Raw genomic sequence first — 7,857 nt, forward strand, 5'->3', positions numbered from 1 at the left:
TCAGCCCTGGGACCTGGGCTGGCCACGCCACCTCTCTGAGCCTCGGTTTTGTTACTTGGAAAATGAAGAGAATAATCCCCATCTATGTCACACAATCCTGAGGCTACACAGCAAAAGTGCTTTGAAACTCATAATGTGACGCACATCAATGCAAAGCATCAGATGCCACTTTCTGTCCTCTCATCTGGTATCGGACCACAGCCAGTGTTAGGCAAAGGTCTCTGACTTGCATGTCACCAACCTTCACACACCACAAAGTCTAGATGAGTTTCCACAAGACTGAATATGGATTAGGAGCATTGAGAAAAGAAGGCACTATTGGTTCTCTTTTTAAGGACCACCGTATCCATGGCCCAGTGCTTATAGTGTGTGGATCCACCAAGCCACACTGTTACATAGGAATAGACTTATCTTTTATGTAGGTAGCACTAGCATTCTTCAAAATCCTTTTACATGTATTATATCATGGTGGTGTTTAGTGTTTGCCTGTGGGCCCCTGTCTCTCCCAAATAAATCTTTTGGGATATCTGCTTTTCTTCCCATCACTTTCTAGTACTCTGCTCTGGAAGAGGCAAAAGCCCAGAGCTTCAAGGAGCCAGGGCACGACCCTGGGGGTCCTACTGGATGTGACCTTGGTGGCAGCAGTCACTAAGGAGATGAAGACAGCTCCAAGCAGCCCAGCCAGTCTCATGGACCAGACACAGACAGCCCTGTTCATGGGGAGACAGGCACCCCTCCATGACCTACGGTCACCACAGCGGTTTCAGGAAAGGCTCCCACGTTCCCAGAGACTCAGCTGCTGCCGACGGACAGACCAACCCCTCAATAATCTTATTGTATGTTTCAAAATAATTCTCTGTAATGCCCCAAGAATGCCTGAACTTCTGCGTGAACTCACTAGTTTGCATATTTTTCAGCTTATTAGTGGGAACCTCGAGAGACAAGGCCCATGACCTTGCCTTTCCACGGATGCAAGGAAGGGCAGTGTCTCCTGCTGGTGAACTCAGAGTGCCCTCCTGTCTCCTGATTCTCCCGCACACCTGCTCCAGTCCCGCTCTTCCTTGCCCTCCATAACCAATGTTAAGAAAGACATAACTTCGGTTCAATGACAGGCCCCTCATTAGAGCATGCCACGGGATTCCGGTTCTGTATTTTTCGTGAAGCAAGATTCTGGAAAAAGGAGACAGCAGAGCTGGTGCTGTGTTGGATGGCCTGTTTACCCGGACCACACGCTGCTGGGAAGGGAGCATTTGGCTTCTGGTTTCAGGATGACTGCACATGACCCCAGTTCTAACATAGCTTGTCATTCATAAATCCCCGAGACATCACAGGCCCAGCCAGATGTGATGTGGCCTGCTCTAATCCTTCTCTGGAGATGCCAGGGAGAATGGAAATTATGCCTTAATTAAAAATGAGATCTGATATTAGGAAATTAAGGCTTTAAAAATGTTTTGAATGGGCCTATTTGAGAGTATATTCAAGTGCATGGGTACATTGATTTAGGAGATACTATCTTATTTCGCTAGATGCAGCTAATTCTATGGGATCATAAAGAAGATAAATACCAAATTGCATAGCTATGGGACAAAGTATTTCTCTTAACCTCCACCTAGGCTTCAGAAATGCAGCACAATGCATTCTGATTCACCTATGGATTTCCAGTTAGAGGGATCTGTCTCAAAAAACAACCTCGGAGTTAGGGTCCTACAACAGGACAAGGGACTCTGCTGGTAAATATTATTTAAAAGTAAATTCCAATTTTTTTGCTTAAGCCCTCCACTCACTCACGTATTTATTCATTCTTTACCAGAAACCTTTATTTGTAACTGGCTTTGTGCAGGGTATTCTCTGTGTGTGCTATATACAAGGAGGAGGTGGAGAGAGTTATTCTGGCCACCCAACGACTAAAAGTCATGCTCAGGCAATAAGAAATTCATCTCTCAACTTAAATACCACTGCAAGAAATGTTACCGCACACACATCGCTAATAACTAAGTGAGTGCTGTAGAAAACGAGGCCTGGGAACAGAGAGAGAGCCTAGCTGCAGAGTCGAGCAGATCCGTGATGGGCGGGGCCTCGAAGGACGGACAGTGGAGGATTCTGGCCGCGTTTCTGCCTTTCCTTCCCCACAAAAGGCAGAGGGAACGGTGCTCGTCTTCCCTTGCTCCTGACTATCCCCTAGTGGGAAGCCTACTGTGAAGTGAAACAGCCAGGAGGCCGAGATTCAGAGGGAGAAATGGCGGATTCCAGGATGAGCGTGTCCATTAACATCACAGCCCAACTGACTTTAGCTTGGAGGGATGAGCCCTTTAAACAATGAGCACTTGCTCCAGGAAAGGCTTTCAGTCACTATTAGTTGAATGAACGAATGGCCAAGATGATCCCCAGAACTTCCCAGTCTCCACCTTCACTCTCTTCCCAGTGCCCTTGCCACCTGCTGAAGTGAAAAAGGCAGACCCTGTCGCCAGGGTCTTGTAAACAACTAGATGCTTGTTATGTGCCCCTTTTCTGCCCAGTGGGGTTCTGCGGGGATTTGCAAAATATATACATAATGATTAGGTTGTTTTCATACCTTTGCTAGCAAGACAGTGTAATAGTGAACATCCTTGTCTGTATTTTCTTGGGCACGTGAATAAGAATGTTTCTTGGGTCGGCACCTAGGAACATTTCCAGCTTTCCAGGATATTGACAAATTGCCTTCCAAAGTGGTTATGCCGATGTACACCCCACTAGCAAAGTATGATAGTTCCTGTTTGTCCATAGCCTTGTCAGAACTTGTCAAACCACACATTTTACCAAGATAAGAAGGGTAAAAATGCCATCTCATTGTGGTTCCACTTTGCATTTCCCTGATTACTGTTGGAGCCTTTGGTCTGACATCGTATGAGATCTGTGTAGGAGGTATCTACTCCTTAGGCCTCCTAGCTACCTTCTCATAGTTTTGATCTGTTTCTGTTCCACCTTATGAATAATAGCTTTGTCTTCAATTTTCTATTTAACCAACCCATAGGATTTTTAATTTCAATGATAATATTTTTTATTATTTAAAATTTTTTTAAAGATTTTATTTATTTATTTTTAGAGAGACGGGGAGGGAGGGAGAAAGAGAGGGAGAGCAACATCAATGTGTGGTTGCCTACTGGGGACCTGGCCCACAACCCAGGCCTGTGCCCTGACTGGGAATCGAACCAGTGACTCTTTGATTCATAGGCTGGCACTCAATCCACTGAGCCACACCAGTTAGGGCTATTTTTATTTTTAGAAATTCTATTTCCTTTGCAAATTTTCAGGATCATTACTATGGTCTTTTTTTCCTTATGTATTTTAAGTCCCCTTTATTATTACTTTTTGCCAATTAAACATGCACTCATTTTATGTACGACTGATCATTACAATATTCAGGGTCATTTGTGGCCTGATTCTTCTATTATGTTTCTTGGATATTCCCAATGGTGTCTTGATTGCTTGTGTGTTTTGTGAGTTTTGACGGTCAGGCCAGATTCTCTGGTGTTTCATTGTAAGACTATTTGGAGGCCTGATTTGAGAGTGGTTTCCTCCAGAGAGTATTGCTTTTATTTCTGCCATGTGCCCAGAAGCAACGGAAGCCTGAAACTACTTTAAAATAAAATTTTAGCCTGAGATTTTTTTTGGTTCTCATGGATAATGGAAATTTTGCATTCAGAAATATGCAAAATACCACAAACCCCTGTGAGGGTTTGCTTATTTTTGTGAATTTTCAAGAGACCTTTCCCCACCTCCACGGAGCACAATGCTCAAGATAAACAAGCTTCCTCGTTGCCTTCACATCGATAACCGGCCAGTTCCCTCGCGCACTGAAGCCGCGGAGCCGCAGCTGTATGGCAGGTTCTCCCGTTAGACTTTGGGCTATGGCCTTGGCCTCCGCTAGTCCAGGCCACCATCCAGGCCCCAGATTAATGCCAGCTGGGCTCTGCAGAGGCCCCGATGGAGAAAGAGAAATTCAGAGCACTCTTACCTTTCCAGATTCCTGCTTTTACTTTTATCAGCCTCTAAATATTTCTTACTGTCCTACCAGCTCAGTGATGCATTTAAAAATGACTTTTAATTCTGATATTTTATTTAGCATTCTTAGTTGTTTTCAGTGAAGGGATGTTCAGAGTATCTAAATTTCCTGTACTGAAGCAAACAGGAGTTCTGCTGTATAATTTATTGTATTTTCTCTATGTTTGTAGTGTTTTGTTTTTAAAAGAATAATGATTTTAAGGAAAATCCCTGGAATGAATTTTTTTTAAAGTCTTAAGTTAGGATGGTGAGATTATTGATTAGTACTCCCTGTCCTCAGATACGATGCAGATACCTAAAATTAAAGTTGACAACCAAATAGAAGTCTTTAAGATCTCACCTTAAGTAATATTTCATTTCCATAAACTGAGCTGCTGAGTAATTCTTAACTTACTCTAATCAAATAAGTTTAGAAGGCAAGTATATCTCCCTCTGAAAAAGACCAAGGAAGTGGGTAACACTGAGTATTAGTAAATGCAGCAAAATCCTTACCCAATTTTTTTTTAAATTTTTAACATTTTAATACCGATCAGTGTGTCTGGTTCATTTCAGCTCCGTCACCGCCAAACCTGGGGGCAGGGACTGCTTCAGTTTCTCGGCCTTCTCTTTATCCATGATGACCAAGGTGTAAAGGTACCTGCTGCTTTGGACTTTGAACTTCACGTTGTCCTTGTTTTTCTTGATCTTGATGGATTTGACATCTCTTCACCTGGCCATGAGCAGGAAGTCGTGGATTTCCTCAATTTTGCGAGGCAGGGGTAAGAGGCGCGGAGAGTATGCAGCCAACCCAGCAAGCAGTAACGGGCAAAAAGGACGGAAAAGAACCCCTACCCAATTTTAATACGTAAAATGATCTTCTCTAGAACTTGTCCTGAAAGAGTCTTTCCCCTTGCAAGACAGTAAGTAATGTTTCCAATAAATATATTTTAGGAGAATTAAACTTTAACACTTGCCCATTAAATAATATGAATCTTTAAAATGTTTCAAATCTCTTAAATGTATAAAAATGACTCTATGGTGTTTTTTTGAGTAAATAGTTCATATCACACTGATTATAGCACCTCAGCCTCCTGAGCATTTGTGGACGGAGGGTCCCAAGCAGGCAGAGTTTCAGGCCCCGTCACACGCTTCTGATTCCCCCCCCCCCCAGCCCCCCAACAGGAGGTTACCAAACGGTTGCCTACATGGTGAGCAAAACTAACATCTCACTGTGGATCTTTTGCCCTCTCGACAGCAGCACAAATACCATCACATATTAACAGAAGAATCTGCTTTTATTTCAATAGCTTCTCCGTTGATGGTGTTTTAGGCTCCTTTCAATCGCTGTTGTTATAAGCAATGCCACAGTCAATTTTTTTGGTACATACATCTTTGCACATTTTCTTACATCCTTAAGATTAATTCAATATTTTGCTAAATGTTGCCAGACTGCCTTACGCTGAGGTAGGCACATGTTCTTACTTCAGATAAAAGTTCTGAATAAAAATGTAAATCCCCAGATTGAATTTCTAAAACTAAAAATATTTTCACTTATATTTTAAAATTTTATGTTTTATTACTTTACAGTCTTACTGCCTGCCATTATCTATAGATGAATCTTGCTTTTAGGAAAAAAAGTAAATACAATCACCCAAACTCATAAAACAAATAAGTTAGGGAGTGACAATTTGCATTACAAAATTACTATTTGCTTTACAAAATGGGGCCAATTTAAATTTGGAATATTTGAAAGATGATCAAATTTGCAAAAATTCAATTTATACATAACTTTCCCACAATACATCAAGCACAGAAAGTGAGTTATTTTCACTCGAACATGACTTTATGAATCTGTGGTCGATCAAACCTGCTGCTGCTTTTTTGAAAGGCAAATTGTGTACAGTGTGAGGAGTCTATGAAGGATGAACAAAACTGTAATTATGTGATATTTTTTCTCTCAAACTCTTGTTTTGTTTTGTTTTGAAGCCTGTGTTTCAAAAGTGGAATCTGCATTTCCCCGCCCTTGCCTCGCAGGCTCCCCGCTGCGTGCCAGCCAGCAGAGTGGCATATGGCGCATAACATGCATAGTCAACCTCCCACCAGCTATTTGCAGAACCAACAGTACATATTGAACTAAACCACACCTCATGTCAAAGACTTTTAATCATCCTTTACTCTTTGGTGTCGGACAATGGTGGTAGCTGGGGGTGGAGGAGGGAGATCTGGTTGTTGGCAAGATCACTGAAGGGAAGAGAAATATATCATTACTGAGCAGGGTGGTGGCCTTCTTATTCATTGGCTCTAATTCCCTCGCCAGACAAATGAAATGACAATGCTGTAGGGCTTAGAAAAATTGGGGCAACTCTGGGGCAGTGGGCGGCTGAGAAGGTATTAATGACAGCCTGCCTGGGCCTTTGAGTGGCAGATAAAACACACGGATACCCACGCTTCACAGTCAGCCATCCCCAGTCCTGTCTAACAGAGACCTTCCCGGTCTTTCATCACAATCACTCATCCTTTTTAGCCAGATTCAGAAATATGCAATATACCATTTAAAACACTTTTTAAAAATTGATTCTGAGAGAGCGAGAGGGAGGAAGAGAGATAATGTTGTTCCACTTATTTATGCATTCATTGTTTGATTCTTTCATGTGCCCTGACCTGGGACCGAACCCAAAACCTTGGTGTATGTGATGATACTCCAGTCCACTGATCTATCATCCTGCCAGGGTGCAGTTTTGTTTTTGCAAGGAGGGTCTAACATAGAAGCTTGAGGGAGGAGCTTGGCCGTCTTCCAGCATATTTGGGAATCCCAGCCTGCACTCTGACCACAATTAGCATGTGGCCTTCAGAATAGGCCTAGGAGGAAGGAGGCGAGCGTAGGCCAGGCTCTCTCAGCACTTCCTTTTTGCCTTTCTTCACTCCTTTCCCTGGCCTCCCATCAGGCAGTCTAGCTGTAGGCAGCGCACACTGGTCACCTCTAGAAGGCCCCACAAGATACCGTGCCCAGGGACCCTCGAAGTTTATGTCCTCTGGACTAGAAGAGGAATGAGCCCTTTTATTTTATGAGGAGGGTGGGAAATCAATTAGCGGGAAAAGAACTAGACTGGTTGTCAGAAACCTGGGTTTACTTCCAGCTGGGACACTACTTAGCTACATGACCTTGGGCAAGAAACTCAATCCCCGCAGACCCAAATTTTCGAAGTTGAAAAATGAAGGCTGAACTAAGCGATCTAGGGCTCTAACTCACTTGAACTCCTTTGATCAATTCTGTGTATGTGGGTAGCTGGCCTGTGCAGCTGTGTGTGTGGGGGGGGGGGGGCAAGAAGAGATAAACCCAAAGCAAAATGGATTAAATCGGCCGAGCGCGGACACTCAGAAGTGGCAGGAAGCAGCTGGAAGGATGAGCTGTGGCAAAGGAGACAGTTCTTTCCCTCGGCACTGTTACCAAGTTACCCTTTAACTTCGCAGTGTGAACCAAGCACAAATTTATTTAAAACAATTTTTAAATGACTTTGTGGGGTATGGATTCAAGAAGGGCTCAGCTGCTTTGCTGTCACAGGGGGTTTCTCATGCGTTTGCAGTCAGATATTGGTGGGGGCTGCAGCCGCCGGAAGGCTCAGCGGGCTGCGTGTTCAAGGCGGTCTGCCTACGTGGCCGGCAGTGAGTGCTGCTGGCTCTTCCGGAAGCTGGGCTGTGATCAGAAGGCCTTTCCAGCAAGACCTTCTCAGGGGAGGCAACCAGCTTCCACCAGAGCACGAATCCTAAGGGAAAAGAGCAGGAGCGGCATGGCCTTTTTGGATCTAGCCCGACGTTTCCACCATACTTTATTAGCCA

At 43.7% G+C, this 7,857-nt stretch overlaps 1 pseudogene; it reads right to left on the reverse strand.

Moving 5' to 3' along the window:
- Positions 1 to 4,547: 4,547 nt before the first annotated feature.
- On the reverse strand, positions 4,548 to 5,623 carry LOC118998841 (60S ribosomal protein L38-like; annotated as a pseudogene).
- Positions 5,624 to 7,857: the final 2,234 nt, after the last annotated feature.

Source organism: Sturnira hondurensis, unplaced genomic scaffold (genome assembly GCF_014824575.4).
Source record: "Sturnira hondurensis isolate 20B ecotype Veracruz unplaced genomic scaffold, ASM1482457v3 Scaffold0014384, whole genome shotgun sequence".
NCBI lineage: Eukaryota > Metazoa > Chordata > Mammalia > Chiroptera > Phyllostomidae > Sturnira > Sturnira hondurensis.